Here is a 16866-nt window from a genome sequence, read left to right as displayed (position 1 = left end):
TCACCCCGGCATCTAGAATGCATCTGGGATTTTAGATTACATTAGGACTCTCTGGTGCCGGCATAGTGAATGGGAGGTCACAAAACCGCAAGTATGCGATTTGCATACATGCGATCACGTGCCGACTGGATATGCGTGGCCTCACTCAATGAAAATTAATTGACCGATGCCGGCCACATCTAGTCAGAATGTGACCAGAAGTTTACAAATCACATACTTGTGCTCATGGCTCACCCCCGTCGGTACTCGGTACCGGGCCGGTGTCAGGGGGAGATGTGTCACAGCAGCGGTGACCCGGTCCGTGGCCCTGGGCGCCCAATATCAATGGCGGATGATGTTTGCAATGTAGTTTATATGGAACGTTCGTGACGCCACCCGTGGTGTTTGGCAAGTAAGATGTTAAGCCAACGCTGCTTGCAGATCCACTGGGACTGATGGTGTGATGCAGCAAAGATGTTGTAGCTCCCCACAGGTGGAGCTGTAGTCCCAGGGCAGTGTAGGCGCTATGGATGAGGATAGGTGCAGGACGGTGTGGATGCTGGTACCCAGATGTAGCGGTGCTGAAGGTGCTAGTGACAAATGAATGGAGGACACCAGAGCTTGCAGTTTCAAAGCTTTACTCACAGTTCGTGGTGCACACTGGTGCCTGCCTCCGTGCCGTGTCCTCCGGGGCAGAGACTCAATCAACCTCCCGGGCAAGTCAGGGCTCTCCTCTCCAACACTCCGCCGACATGTGCCTTTCCTGAACGACCCCTCTATTGTGCCTTTTAGTGTGAAGAACTCCAGTACCGTGGTACTCTGAAGTTCCTCCTGTCAGATGTTCCTAATAACTCTACTTGTATGACAGACAGCTGTAGCCTGCTCGGGGATGCTCCTGGATCCCGGCTCTCTATCAGTTTGCTGTTGTGTCCCAATTCTTGGATGGGAGTAGTGCATTTACAGCCAACTACTCCACCGGTGTCTGCTGCAGAACCATAAGTGTCCATACAGCCTTGGGGACCGGGCCCCGGCCTTGCGCTGAGAACCTATAGGCAGGGTTCCTATCCAACCCACTCCTCCTCTCTGTTCTCCTTCTCCTTCGTTCCGCACTGTTCCTTCTCTCTCTTATGGAAGCTTAGGTTGCAGTTCTACGTTCTCCTTCTCTTCTCTTTCCCGTGCCAGCTGGCTCAGGTCACTGAGGCAGCTGCAGCACTCCTTCTCTCCTCGGACCGGTCCTCAGGCTCTCCTGACTGACAGTCCTTCTGTCAGATGGCCCCCTAAGGGACCGACCCCTCTCAGGGACTGAACTCCAATTCTAAACTTTCCCACTCTTTTATATGGATCTCAACTCCACCCACCTCCCAGCACATCTCGTGTTACGAAGCAAGGAATCACCAGAGGTGCTCTGCTACCCTCTAAGCATGAGCCGCAATGTGATCAGTTCTGAACTATCCTGTGTGTGGGATGCAGGTGTTGAAGTGTGGAAAGGAGCTCCCAACTTACCAGGATGGTGGGGCACTACACCTTAGGAGAAGGTGCAGTACCTCTGTGGCGACTGAGCCTCAGGGGCGCCACACTCACATGACCATCCACTCTCGCCACTGGCAAGGGAGAATGCTAACCGTGTGCAGTACACACGCTGTGAGAATTCAGAAGCCTGCCGTCACATATAATGAATGCAGACTTTCATCACAAACTTGGACAAGCCCTTTAATTAAAAAATGAAGCCCTGTAGCATTACAATCCTAACAGCGTGTAATATACTCACTGTCAGGAGTCAGCCCTGCTTACAGGTTCCAGGAGTCAGCATATAGACACTTCACTCATATGTGATTTTCATACTTCTGGTCATGTTACAAAAAGCTTTTCTTCCTGCTTTTCACTGAATACTGAGAAAATTAGGAAGAGCAGCTCATCGGCCCTGGAATGTAAGTGTCAAAATCGCATATGTGCTTGGGGGTTAGGAGGGGATGCCAAACTGATTTCCCTGGGTGCCGAAAAACCTAGATACACCTCTGGGATAATGACACTGATACTTATAGTACAGAACAATAAGGCTAACACTTGGAGAACAGGATAATGACACTGACACTCGGGGTGCAGAATAATGATGCTGACACTTTGAAGCAGGGTAATGACACTGACACTTGAAGTAAAAATAATGATGCCAACACTTGGGGAACAAGGGAGTGATACTTGGTTTACAGGATAATTGACACTTGGGGTACAGGATAATGACACTTGGGGTACAGGATAATGACACTGACACCCAGGATATAGGATAATGACACTGGTACTTGGGGTACACAAAAATGATGCTGACACTTGGGGTACAGGATAATGATGCTGACAGTCGAGGTGTACAGGATAATGGCACTGACAGTCGAGGTGCAGGATAATGGCACTGACACAAGGGGTGTAGGGTAATGGCGCTGACACAAGGGGTGTAGGATAATGGCGCTGACACAAGGGGTGTAGGATAATGGCGCTGACACAAGGTGTAGGATAATGGCGCTGACACAAGGTGTAGGATAATGGCGCTGACATGTATATGCCCCTGTATATTTTGCACTACTAGTGACCATGCTCAGATGGCATTTGATTCTCACAGCCTGGCACAGATTGCCCACAATACATAGGTGAGTTGTGAAAAGTTTCCCTCTTTTCTGTAAACAGGACTGACAGAGACTTGAAAAGGGCAGCACTCACCCTCGCCCAGGCGTGTGTGCAATCCTACCGTACTGCAGCGCAGTTGAGACTTTTGCTTAGAAGTCTTATATACACGCTTAAAGTCAAGAAGCCCATGGTGTTTCTAATAAGGTCACCGCTAACATCATTCTAATAGGTGAGAACATTGCGTGTTGTGTATCTTAAGCTGAAAAGGAGCAAACTAACCTTTCTGTAGCTGTCAGGAAAACACGACGTGGAATGAAGACTGTGACCCACTTAGACAGTTTGGGTTTGGCAATCTAATTCTCACTACTGCGTCCTTTTAATACACAGGGCAGAGCTGCTGCATACATTGAGGCCTGGGAATGATTGATTCAGAACAGGGATGACTGCGATCCAGCTTTTGAGAAACCACAACTTCAAGCATGCCCTGACAGCACCATGACACAAGTTGGAGACCACGAATCTGCCGGTCCAGCCTGTAAGTTGAGCTGCTTGAACTTTTTTTTATGATTTCAAACTGTTTATCAATAGTTGTTAAATCAGATCTGTTAGCTCCTTATCTAATGGCAGCATAGAATACAGGAACAGGTGCTGAGTTCAGGGAGATATAGCATACATATATAGTACATATTATTTGAATTCATATTTTCAAATAAAAAAACTGTTTATAAGTTGCTAAGCCTGTGAGTCATTTTTCTCTGCCCACTCACTGCCAAAAAAGGCTTTGTGGGTGTGGTGACATGGACTCACAGGCTTTCTCTATGAGTCTGGATGACATTTAAATAGCTTTTTATATGAAAATACTGAAGAAAATTACAGAAAACTATATATCCCTGAGCTCAGCATCTCCTTTTCTATCATATTGTGCCCTCCGATAAGAGATTAGACTGATCCATTTTAAATTTTGTGAGGCAGCGAGGGGAATGATATACGAGGGACGGTATGTAACCCCCAGGATGCGCAGAGAGACATATTAAAGCATCTGGAGTGGATTGTGATTACAGCAACGCCTGTGTTTACAATGCAGAATAAAAGAGAGTTTGGATTTGTTCAAACTATTTGACCAAGTCAGATTTTAGGAAAACCCAACATAGGCTTTTATTTTTGGAGAGATTTGCATGTTTGGTAGTGGGGCAAATCTCTCCCTCCACTATGGGTTTTGGGAGTGGCTCTATGCCCTCCATTCCCATTTAAACTTTGTGCTGGTTTCGGTGTGTCAGTGTTTGGATTGATAGTTGCAGAGTAGGAAGCTCTGTGCAGTGCAAGTCTGTGTGAAGGCTGAACACAGGCCTGAGAAGGCAATGTAACCAGCGCACCCACGAGTGACACGGTGGTGCAGTCGCCCACAGCAACAAGGTTTTTCGTACAGACTGTATTGGATAACCCGACTGTGATCTGGAGGATACAGCTGCCTTCCACTGTGTGAGTTTTTTGGACACCACACTACAGTATATATCAGGTTTTAAAAAAAAAATATGGCAACTTTTGATAAGTGTGCTGTCATGTCTGTTTAAGGTCCCTGGCTCAAAAAGGCTACCATGGACAGACTTTGCACAAGCCACTCTGTCTGACAAGTTTCAGAAAAATTGTGATATCCTTTAACACCTTTAGAGGGATCTGGTTTTACAACAGGATCCATTGGATTGTTACCAAGGAAGGCTGCTGTCCGAAAGTGTGAACCAGTGGTAGGAGTGTTGCACTTGCTAAGTAGGGTTAAAGCCAAGAGGTCACATCAGGAACTGAATCCTAAAACAAGCGGGTTGTCAAACATCATGCCAAGGTCAAAGAACGGGAATAATGAAGACAAAACACAAAAGCGCAGAACAGAGGTCTGAACCAGGATGACAGAACTATTGACTGGCAATGGGAGTTTGTTCTTAGGGTTTTATATAGAACAGCCCCACCCAGTGCTGACAGCAGACAGAAACCAAATCGACAACCATGTAGCTTTCGGACTGGCCAGACCCACAAGTCCCAGGAATAAAATAGGATTGATGCTATCAAGCATCACCGATAATAATGGTGTGGCGCTATTGAAACAGAAACTGGCTTATATGTTACATGTGCATTTTCTGCTGCAGATCTTAGTAGGTACACATATGTTTGTGCCAGGGACTCCATTCTTCTGTACAAAGATATTGGATACCTAAAAGCATGAAAGCAAAATTACTTAATAGATCAAATATTCAAATTCTTCATAGGTTTATGTTCTCTGCTTTTCACTATTTTTTTTTAATTTGGCAGAACTAGGGGCATGGGCTTTAATTGTAGTAGTGAAATGTCAAGGGTAGCATGAGGTTGTCTTGGCTCTCAAGGCTTAAACTACTGACTAGTTAGTAAGTTTGGAAGGGGTATTCTTTTTCTCCACTTATTATGCCATAAATGTCTTATAGAGGCAGGCTCACCTTTAGGACTTTCTCACTTTTTTAAGATTAAGGCTTCTAGAAACTAGTTTTGCATCCACAGGGGAGGTAGAGGCGGTTGAGCGTGTGCGGCTCTATCAACTTGCTTTTATGAGACTTCAATAGCCCAGGAAGCGTGCATGACCACCTGCATTTACAGGACCCTATTGTCTGGTTACATGGGGGTCCTAAAAGAGGGACCCAGATTCATCAAATAAATAGCATAACCCTGGAACACCTTGAAAAGACTCCTTAAAAAACCACTGTGTGCACACAGCCCAGTCCAGCTTCATGCAAAGTCACTTTTTTTGGGAGGCAACCAACCTCCCAGGTCCGCCGCTCAACTGATGAATGCCAAAAATATTTCTGGGAGTTTCGGTTTTTAACCTTTAATGAGAATGTCAGGATCTAGTTTTGCCGCCAATAATTGAGACTCCACACTTCACCTGCTGCCTCACTTTGTCCTTCCTCATAGAGCGTTTTGTGGAGTGTTTCTCTGTCACTGATATGGTAATGTGTGCATTCCTATCTGTTCCTCATCAATGTTAAATGCTTGGAAGGTCACGGGCAATAAACCTCCCTGCCACTCACTGACACGGGTGGGATTTAACTCTCGCCTCGGACTAAATTTCAGAAATCCTTTCCACTCCCTGCTGCTATATTGACAAATCCAATTTCTGCTTTTTCTCCAGATCCGGCTGCACCTTCCCTCCGTTGGTCTCATTTATTTCAATTTGTTACGCTTTCTGTCTACTCCTCATTATTTAAGGAAGAAAAACAATTCTGCAATGCGAAATCTAAATGCAAAATAAAAAGGGGGAAAAGAAAATGAAGGATGCGAGAAAAGTAAATCCAGGGAGGAACGTTTACTAGGGATCTTCTTCTCTTATTACACTATGGCGGTACTTTTTTATTTTTACGGAGTAAGGAGGCTTTATAAGGAGAAATTCACAGTGGATTTTGAGTTTTTAATTTGAAGTTTTTGGAAAAAAGGCACAAAGTAGTTTTATTTTTTTCTAATTTTTCAGCCAAGTTTATATGCTATAAACAAGTACTAAAGGGCACATATAAAATGAGTGATATCTATGTTACAGCCCGTAGCGCATCCATGACCCAGACAAATGTACTTCTTCACCAATGCCCAGACTAAAGTTTTGTACTCTTGGATACTTCCTCATGATGTGACAGTGTGTAAGTACTCATCTAGATAACACTGAAAACTGAATTTTTAGAAATTCCACTGAATCCACCAGATCAAACAATTTGTCATTCACTTAACTTGAATTGCATTAAATGACCTCATTATACAGAGAAGGATCAACATGCCCTTGAACGAGCTTCGCCATAATGCCCTGCAACTATTACGTCACATGGTATAGCAAAGCCAATCAGGAGGTACTAGCAGAGCCTGTATAAAAGCAGAGGCAGGGAATGCAGCAGCCATTGTATGGTGAATCTGGACAGTGAGAGGATGTCACAGCACAGTTGAGCCACAGAGTTAGGGAAAGAAAGCCAGTGAAGAAACTGTATAGGAAGTGTGTGAATGCACAGCAGTGAAGAACATTAGGGTGTGAGGAAAGGAAAATCGTGTCATCCGTTTTTCAAGGCAATTGCAGGCTGTGGAGTACTTTCAACTTGCTGCAAATCAAATTTCCTGAGAAAGCTCGGTGAATATGGCAAATTGGAATCTCAATAGATTCATCTTTAATAACCACTCAAAGACATGATAGTGTAACTATAAATAATAATGCAAAATAATATGACACATTTCAGAACAGAGCTCTATGTGCAGGGAAAGATTGTATATACTAAAAGAATCACGTTCCTATAGACTCCAGGGGGTATAGCCGTAACTAAGGCTTTGTCAGGGAGCATTACGTCCCTGGTGAAGCTGTGATGACTGTGACATGTTCGGGGACTGTACCCACCAGAGTCTACAGAAACGTGATTCTATTAGTATATACAGTACAATCCTTCTGTGCACAGATGTGTCTGTTCTGAAATTCTTCATTTTTTTATTTCAGATACTGTATTATATTGTTACTTTTATGTGAGTTTCATGATCTTAAAACAGTTTTGGACCCGTAAAAATATGTGGAGAGCAGGTGGTGGAAGTAAGACTATGGCAAGGAGGCACCAAAGTTCCTTGCCTTTAACTATAGCTCCTGTCTGTGGGCGCCCATGCCATGATACTTGACAATGGTCAGATGATCTCTCTTCTCATGCCAGGCAGCTTTCGTGCTATGTAACGCACGGTCTTGTTCGGTCAGTTCTTGTTTTGCAGGATTCACAGAATTAGTATGAACATTGATCTTGCTGTGATGGGCGAAAGGAATGAGATTCTTCAGGGGACAGTCACAGAGGCGGCTCGCCGTGATCATAGGCATGCCCAGGAAGAGCCTGGTGCTAGTGGAGGAATAAAGTGTGGTACCGGTGATTTACTGAGCCATCGCGCTATGTACGCTATGTAGGACGATGCTAGATGGAGGCTATTGGTGATTCGCTAATCTTTTCACATTCCAATTCGGTAGATTAGAATTTTTTTTAATTGAATTGTTGTCAGTTGCAAATACTGCAAAGCATCCAATTTTCTGTAAAAGATGAGTGTAACACTCTGAGGTGCCTAGCACTGTATCTAACTAGTATCCTACTCTTTAACACCAGCACAGACTTGTAATGTATAGTTACCTCCAATATATAAGACTGTGGGTAAATGGATGATAACCCTTCTTTACTACTATGCTGTCACACTATTTGTAATGTTTCTTTGGTATTTTATGGCTTTATTGCTGAACTGTGAGCTCTGACGTCTTCTATTCAGATTTTAAATTGGACGCTGCATTTCCTGCCTCTGCTTTTATACATGCTATCATATTCCCTCATGATTGGCTGTACATGCGATGTGATAACTGCAAAGCATTATGGGGAAGCCTTCTATGATCAGATGAGCCTTCTATGGCTGATGCAATCTTCCGCAGTGTGTAAAATGATAGTGGCCATTTAAGGCTATTTACGTGAAGCATGTCGCATGTTCCGTCTAAGTTATGCTTATATGGTTTCATAGACTGTATTATTTTTCATGCTGTGTATAATCTAGTCCTGCATTTGCTCCGCTGCCACCCACTGGTCCTTTTTCTGTATGGCAGCCTGCAGCTAATTAATTCTTGTACATGCCTTTCAAGGTCAAGGTTCGGGGCTTCTCTAACTCTTTGCAGCCAGTCTTAGTTTCACTTTCACCTGGGAGAGACATGCTTGTACCGAGCTGTGAAAGGCATCAGTTTTTCGACCACACTTCGTTGCTCACACTTTGCTGTACCACCTTGGTTGTTACACTTGCATTACCAATCATACACTGTATGTCCAGATTTCCCAAAAAAAGTCTGGACTTCACAATCCCTGGTGTGTATCATCTCTATGGACGCTGAACAGCAACATGGTCCTGTCTGCCCTGCATTAAGGAAACGAAGGTAGAAATCTCTCCCAGCCCCTATTCACCAGCCACATCTTCATTCACCTCATGCAGGGACAGAACAAGGAGTTTTACAGTTAGGGTGGGGTTGTTATAGGGGTTTGGCAGAAGAGCAAGAATTTTGAGAGGGGATGCTCTATATTGTAAAATATTGGTAATCAGTGTTTCAAAAAGTTCTCCTTTTAACACTGAAACCTGTTATATGAAGACAGAAAAATGGATCTACAGGAGTTAAAAGAAAACCTGAAATAAAAATAATACTTCATCTGGGATCGGTGGTTAGCGCTTCCAGTGCCCGGCAGCTGCTGTTTGTCATCCCCTATCTTCTCGATGACAGAATCAATAGCCTTTCCTGGCTCCAGGGTTAATTTTTTGCTTCCGTTAATTGCATTGAAGCCCTTGGTCGTCCCTTTCTCTTTGATCTTCCCATACAATAGAATGCATCAACAAGAAGACGATGGGCCTCCTTACTGAATAATAATCAGAGGCAGCGGCGGCGGCAAACATTATCCATGGAAAGTCATGCCATGCAGGCAAATGGGACTTTAACATATCCACAATTTACTCTCTGTCACCGCTTATTGAATTTTGATAGCTCAAATGAATGATACTGAAGGAAGCGGGAAGTGTGAAGAAGGGAATGAGGAGACCTTTAGCCGCCTTAGAGCAGATAAACAAAATAAAATAGATGTAGAGAAGACAGAGGAGCAATTCTGGAGGCTGCCGCCTCGTCCTCATGACAAACACAATCAGCGACCTGTAGAGCAATGAACAAAACCATTCTTAAAGAAGAAAAGTTGGACTGGTATTGTTTTCTTTATCGATCCATTATTGGAATGTTATGAAAGCTTTAATTGCATTTAAACCATTATTATACTTGTTTACAGTGTGACTGATATGGCGGCATTATTTATTACACCATTAGGCTATGGGCACACGCTGCGGATCGGTCTGCGGATTTTTTATCTGCGGAACCGCAGGTAAAATGACCTGCGGTTTTACCTGCGGATTGGCTGCGGTTTTCCCTGCGGTTTATCATCTCTACAATGGAGGAGATGGTAAACCGCAGCAGAATCCGCAGTTAAAAATCCGCAGCATGTGCACAGCAGAATGTAAATCCCATAGGATAACATGCTACTGTACACGGTCTGCAGAACTGCTGCAGTTCTGCTGCGGCCAAAACCGCAGCGGAACCGCAGCAAAAACCGCAGCGTGTTCACATAGACTTACAGTCTACACGCACCTTCAAAGAAAAAAAAGGGAGACACAAATTTGTGCCAGTTTTAGGTTGATTAATCCAAATAATTAGCTGGTTCCCAACTCTTAAACTAGAGGGACTTGGTGATTGATTTTCCATTGACTGATATAGCTGTATAATTTATCATACCATAATAGTTTCCAAGCAACTTCAGAAAAAAATTCTGTAAGGAAGACACATGGGAGCTTCTAGAATCCAAAAAATTAACTGGTTCAAGTCCCAAAGTTTAAAGTAAAGAGTCTTATTAGTAATTTGCTATTGACTTATATTGCGGCATTATTTGTCGAACCATAACAGTCTTTAACCACCTTCAATGAAACATTTGTGCCAGCAGGATCTTAAATAAACAAAAAAAATACATTTTAAGATCCACCTTTTATAATAGAGGGGCTTGATGATGATTCACCATTGACTGATATAGCGGTACAATTTATTATATGATAGAAGTGTATATGCACTTTTTAGAAAAAATTCAAGTTCATGTCACCTGGACTTTCATGAATACAAAAAAATTGCTTAGCCGAGTCACAACTTTTTAAAATAGAAAGATTTGATGGTGAATCACTATTGACTAATATGGCGGTATCATTTATCGTACCTTATTAGTCTACAGACACCTTCAGGGAAAAATCCTGAGAGGGAGTTACAGGTTTGTTCCAACTGTACGTTTATTAATCCCCAAAAAAATAAACTCCCAAACTAATAGCAACGGTTGGTAATTTGCTTCTGATCCCTATGGCGGAATAATTTCTTATACTTTAATATTCTCAAAGCTTATTCACAGAAAAATTCTGGGAAGTAACCCAGGATAGCGCCAGTGGGACCTTTATGAATCCAAGAAAATGAGCTACTTTAAATCCCAGCCCTTAAACTAGAGGGCTGCTTGATGGTGATTCGCCATTGACTGATATGGCGGTATCTTTTATTATACTATAATAGTCTATTAGCACCTTCTGGAAAAAAAACTATTGGAGGATAACACAAGGTCACCTGGATTTTCAAGAATCCAAAAAGAATCAAGTCTCAACCCTTAAACTAGAGGGGCTTGATGATCACGGTTTATTGAAATAAATGGAAATGATATGATGTTTCCATCATTCCCTTCTGTATTGCTGGATTTCCAGATCCTATTCCTGTCTTTCTACCGAAGGTTGGGACCGGCTCATTTACATTCCTAATCCTTTAAATTTCGATTTGATTTGTGAAATTGTAAATGGTTAATTAAATCCTCATCAGCCGAGGTAAGAGAATTATAAACCAATCGCCTTTTAACATTCAGTAGAGTGAGAGATCACCTCCAATAATACTGACCTCCAAGCAATCCCAGGTCCAAGAATGAAAATCCATCACATTCCCCTCGGCCCCCTCAATGAGCGTCCCAATAGCTTGCAAATTGCACAAAACATGCGGCCAGTCCGTGCTGCCACTTGGAAATTAGCAGTTTTACGACTGAGTAAATCAATTCCAATGTTCTTTTTTAGAATTTTGAGAAATTTTTGGCAGTTATGAGATTTGTCTCATAGTCCTCGCCGTTGGTTTATATGTGAATCAGGGCTAGAGGGTAGAAATTCCAATTTTTATTTTTTTATCAAATCTGGCAGGTACTCGAGTTGATAAAGGCACAAAGAACATAAACCGTGAATCAAACCACATAAGCCATGGAGATCAATCCAGGACTCTTCACAACCTGGAAACAGTTGGAGCTTTTAGCTAATTGTACTTTCAGCTACTTTTTCACTTCCAAGTCAGAAAAATCACAAGGCATAAAAATGAGAGAGGAAAATAGTTTTCATTTAAAGGAACACTCTACGGAAAAGTAATATATTGTATAAACTAGCACACCAGGAAAATGATAAACCTTGTATAACGGAAAACTCCAGGAAAAGCGACTATATTGAATAAAGGAGCGCTCCAGGAAAACATTGGATGTAAAGCGCAGAAGAGCACAATTATGTCAAGTGTCATAGGATCGATACGTCAGAGTCAGGAGATGGATAACACTTTCTTTAAGTATCACCTGTTGAGGTGGATCTTAGGCTGCTATCACATTAGCGTTTTTTAGCACTGCGCTTCATGCGCAATAGAAACGCATGCAAAAAAAAATGCATCATGCGTTTTGCATGCGATTGCATTTTTAGGTGCATGCGATTTTAAAAGCAGGCATGCACATGTCCATGCGCATGCCTGCGTTCCCATAGACTGTAATGTGTTATTTTGTCGCATTCCGTGCGCAAGCATGCGCATGTGGTTTTTTTTTTACACAGTTGGATGGACCCAAAAATGCAACAGGTTGCGTCTGGCGCACCTAGGCGCACATTACAAAAAAACGCATGCGCACGAAAACACATACGAACGTGTGCAACCGCTAGACCATCCGCCCGCCATGTTAAACATAGGGGCGCATGGACGCGCACGATGCGCTGCGCTAAAATACGCTAATGTGAAACCAGCCTTAGCGGTCCATGTTTTGGATGAGTGGTTTCAGCGACTCAGACAAGTGATGCTGATGCAGCGGGATGGTTGAGTCTGGGTGAAATGCTGTCGAAGATGTAACAGGCTGTAGAGGACATATCTAGCAGAGCTGGTACAATGATGACTGATGTATCAGAGCTGGAACAGTGATGACTGATGTAGCAGAGCTGGACCAGTGATGAACGATGTAGCAGAGCTGGAACAGTAACGACTGATGTATCAGAGCTGGAACTGTGATGACTGACGTAGCAGAGCTGGAACAGTGATGACTGACGTAGCAGAGCTGGAACAGTGATGAACGATGTAGCAGAGCTAGAAGAGTAACGACTGATGTAGCAAAGCTGGAACAACAGATATTGATTTATCAGTGTTATAATTATTGATGCTAAAATATCAGAGCTAGAACAACAAAGCCCAGAATAGAAGAGATATAGCAGCGGTGGTGGATGTAGCAGAGATGGAATAGTGCTGACTAAAGTATCAGAATTCGAACAGTGCTGACTGATGTAGCAGTGCTGAAACAGTAATAGCTGATGTAGCAGAGCTGGAACAGTGATGACTAATGTAGCCAAGCACAAAGGCCCAGTGATGGATTTAGGAGTGTTACAACTATTGAGGCTGAATCAGCAGAACTAAAATAACATCTAATGCTGGAGAGAGTGGATGCTACACTGGAGCCAAGAAAAGGGATTTACATTGTTGTCACATTTTGCAGCAAGTTTTTATTTTTAAAAAAAATTGTGGTAAGAGAACATATGCAAAAATGTTTGAAGATATTTTTTGCTCTTTTTTTTTTTTTTACAAAAATCAAGGTAAAAATGAAAATAGAACAATCATGTTTAGACTAGAAAAATTAGACAAACTGCACCAGTTATATAGAAGCGTGCACCATCCATCCATGGCGGTTACTAAGCTTTACACTTAGTTCCGAGCATTTGCATTTCGCTTCTCTGGGCCGGACGTTTCTGATTGCAATCTGGGAACACTTACATATAACATCACGGCTTTGCAACGACACCTCTGCCAGCTTTCAGGTCCTGGAATGATGGAGATGGGTAATAATCACAATTGTCAGTGTAATGTTGCGGCACCTACTGTCAATGGGACTTTTAAGGACCCTCAGAATAATGTCCACGAGTCATTGAGAATTCCAAACCATCCCCTTAGAAAGATCGTTGGGACGTCTGCGAAATGCGATATGACAGACGATGGCTGCGCCAGGCGTTTGGAATTGAAGGAATCTGACATTGTTCTGGGTTCAGGTGCCATCACATCTGGAGACCAAATGAATGATTCAGACAGGGCAGGGACCAAGGGCGGCTGCATCTGTCACCAAAGTGGAGGAGAGCTGTGATGGAGGTGCCATGTTAGGATAAATGTTTAATTTCACACCGCGCTGTGCATTCGAGCACCTGCTGGGCCCAATTCCTGTTGGGTGTGCCAATAGCGCCAACTCACAGAGGCAGCTTGGCATGCATGGCTCGCCGGCACTCAGGACTGTAAAGGTGATTGATTCAAGGGATTAAAATCCAGCGTGAAGCGCTGGCACCGAGCTCTTGGCATCCGTCGGAGCCTGATCTGTTCTATCTACTCTCATATCCGCCGTTCTCTGTACGACCTCATCACATTTATTAGCGTTCAGCATGGAGTTGGCAGACCGCTGCCTCACCCGCACCGTCCCAGCGTACTTTATAATGGAATCATTGATAGAAATAATGCTGGAGAATTAGCCGTAAATCACAATGGGGACACAGAAAGGCCCCGGCGATGCGGAATCCATTTGTTAAGTGAGTAGAAATTAACCGCCGGACGCATCAGTATTGTAAAATAACCAGTCCCTACATGCAGGACTACTACTCCCATCCTCTGTACTTGTCTCTTCCCAGTTTCCTATGGCATAAGATGATAGAAAGGAAGGCTCAAAGGCAAAGTTCCGGCAATAATAAAAGGTCAGGAATAAATCCATGGATCCATTTATTGATTATGGGACTGGTGGGAGAATGTCTTGTATAGGAGTCTAAGGGGTAATGTCTTTCTATGTGGAGAATGACATGACTGACATGCCGACTTGTAGGCCATGCACTGCTCCTCTTGAAAAATAAATATGCCAATTTTCTTTTCAGAGAGGAAGAGGACTTGAACTCTAGCGCCACCTATATAAGCTTTCATCTTTTGTCTTGTATAGGATTTTAAGGGGTAAGGTCTGTCATCATGAAGAGTGATATGCCTGATAGGCTAGTGTAAGGAGACTTGTAGGCCATGCAATGCTCTTGTGGGAAATTACATATGTAAATTTCCTGTTCAGAAAGGAAGAGGACTTGAACTCTAATGTCACCTATGGAAGTAGCAACCTTAGGGTGTGTGCACACGCTGCGGATTCTGCTGCGGTTCCGCAGCGTATTTGGCCGCTGCGGGTCCGCAGCAGTTTTTGCTGCGGTGTACAGTACCATTATTCCCTATGGGAATAAAAAACCACAGTGTAGACGGTGCGGATTTTTCTGCGCGGTTTTGAAACCGCAGAAAGAATTGACATGTCAATTCTTTCTGCGGATTCCGCTGCGGTTTGCCATCTCCATTGCGGAGATGAAAAACCTCAGGGCAAAACCGCAGAGCAATCTGCAGGTAAAACCGCAGGTATTTTGACCTGCAGATTTACCTGCGGATTTTACCAAATCCGCACCCCATTCCGCAGCGTGTGCATGTAGCCTTAAAGGTCAATATCGACCCATTAACGAGCCTTGCCAAATCAAATTTCATGCTTTGCACTGAGGTGGAGCAAACACCCCGAAACACGCTTCTGCAAATTGAGATTCTGTTTTTTCTTTTATACAAAATCATATAGCAAGATTTGTTAATGGGTCTTTGTATTGGAGAAAGCTTGCAGTATTGTTCATGGCCATTATACAATATATGCCTCTGTGCACCCTAAATCAGCTGATCGGTGGGGTCCAACTCCCAGCACCTAAGAATAGGCCATCCATATATCTCCGGGATGATTAGAAATAAAGAATTTGTTGAAAGATGTGATAAGCTTTAAAAAAAAGCCTCAAAAACACCAACATTTCTCATGCAAATAAAAAGCACCTCCGCTCACAGGCAGGAAATATGACATTAGAATAACAATGGCTTCAGGAGATTAAACTCTCGCATGGAGCTGCTTCATCAGGCAAAAGGGCCACCGGTCTGTATGATTTCATAAATCTCTCAGGACGTGATTTTTTTTTTCTGTGTTAATTCTTCCATGAGTCTTTGTAGAAAGACTTCTGGAACGTTCAGCTCTCCAAATTCACATTCACGGGGATTATCTCGGCAGCCCTGTTGGATTCACCCAAAAAAATGTAATCTCCCCAGTCAAACTGTCCATGTACAATGAGGAGCAGAACACGTTTTCTTGCCCCCGATAAAGAATTTGTGCAATTGACTTGGAAAGTCTTGAAAAAGTTTGGATTTCAGACATGATGTTAGAAGACACGATGGATGTAACCAAAGCACTCCCAATCGGGGATAGATGGAGATCAAGAGGGACCTCAAGGGAATAACAGACTTAAGACCGTACAGATTAGTGAAAAATGGGCTGGACGGGACTGGCCATGTGTAAGGTGGGCTTCCGATTCCTTAGCACCGAGAAATAGAAAATAAGCATGGGACATATTGAATTTCAATGCCCAGTCTTTTTCTTCCCATGGAAAGAGTTTCCAGTAGACGTGTCTGGCAGCAGCTTACTCCTCTCTCCCCATTAAGAACACATGCACTCTTGGCCGAATTGAGCATGCGTATGTATGGAGGGCAGGTCAAGAGGAATAGAGCAATAAATTGCAAGATGTTCTGAATCTTTTCCCACAAGCCTACATATCAATTTGCTGACCTTGGATTGGACTGCACTGCCCTCCTTAAAGGGAAGCTGTCATGTTATAGAAACAGTCCGATCCGAGGGCAGTATATTATAGGGCAGAAGGAGCTGAGCATACTGATATATAGGATTGTGAGAAAAGATTTAATGTAACTTGTAATTCATTCAGTTTAAGTTAATATTAATACATAGTGTAGAAGTCCAGTGGGCGGTCCTAATGGGTGACTACCTTCCCACTGGACTCCTAAGTAAAGGAAGACCTTAAGTCTAGAACAATAAATTACAAGTTATTACGGTAAATGTTTTTCCACAAACCTATATATCAATCTGATCATCTCTTTCTGCTCTGTAACATACTGCCTGCAAATTGGATGATGAAATGTACAGTGTAACAAGCTCCCTTTAAATCCTATCCACTATTGCAATGTCGGCTGCTTCTTAGGCTCCGTTCTGTTAGACCTCAGTTATAATTATTGACTGCAGCTTAGCTGCTTCCTTTATTGAGCTCTGATATAGGCTGTGTCTCTGTCCTTCCTCTAAATCATGGCAAAAATAGGGAAATTAGCCTCAAGAGGGCAGATATATGACGTCTAGTGTAGGCTGCTACTCTGTCCTTCACCTATTGGTGTGTACTTATATACTATAGGAAATAGAGTCCAATGGGCCCCGATGCAAAATTTGGACCTGTTGCCCCACCTGCATGTTGGTCAGATGTATGGGTCCTTATAGTGTTCTAAATCCCATAAAGATATGTGTGTTTTCC

At 43.1% G+C, this 16866-nt stretch overlaps 1 long non-coding RNA gene across 2 annotated transcripts in view; it reads left to right on the top strand.

The window, feature by feature from the left end:
• The window catches only part of LOC141088883 (uncharacterized), a 29058-nt gene that overhangs the window by 7548 nt on the left and 4644 nt on the right, over positions 1–16866 (top strand). For both annotated transcript variants that reach the window (XR_012232089.1, XR_012232090.1), the window contains exon 2: positions 2983–3130. This is a non-coding gene — a long non-coding RNA (uncharacterized lncRNA). The remainder of the gene's footprint in view (positions 1–2982; positions 3131–16866) is intronic.

This window comes from Dendrobates tinctorius, unplaced genomic scaffold (assembly GCF_039654945.1).
Source record: "Dendrobates tinctorius isolate UK_male_01 unplaced genomic scaffold, ASM3965494v1 ptg000041l, whole genome shotgun sequence".
NCBI lineage: Eukaryota > Metazoa > Chordata > Amphibia > Anura > Dendrobatidae > Dendrobates > Dendrobates tinctorius.
The sequence above is the reverse complement of the archived record's forward strand: the minus strand, read 5'-3'. Positions and strand labels throughout refer to the sequence as shown.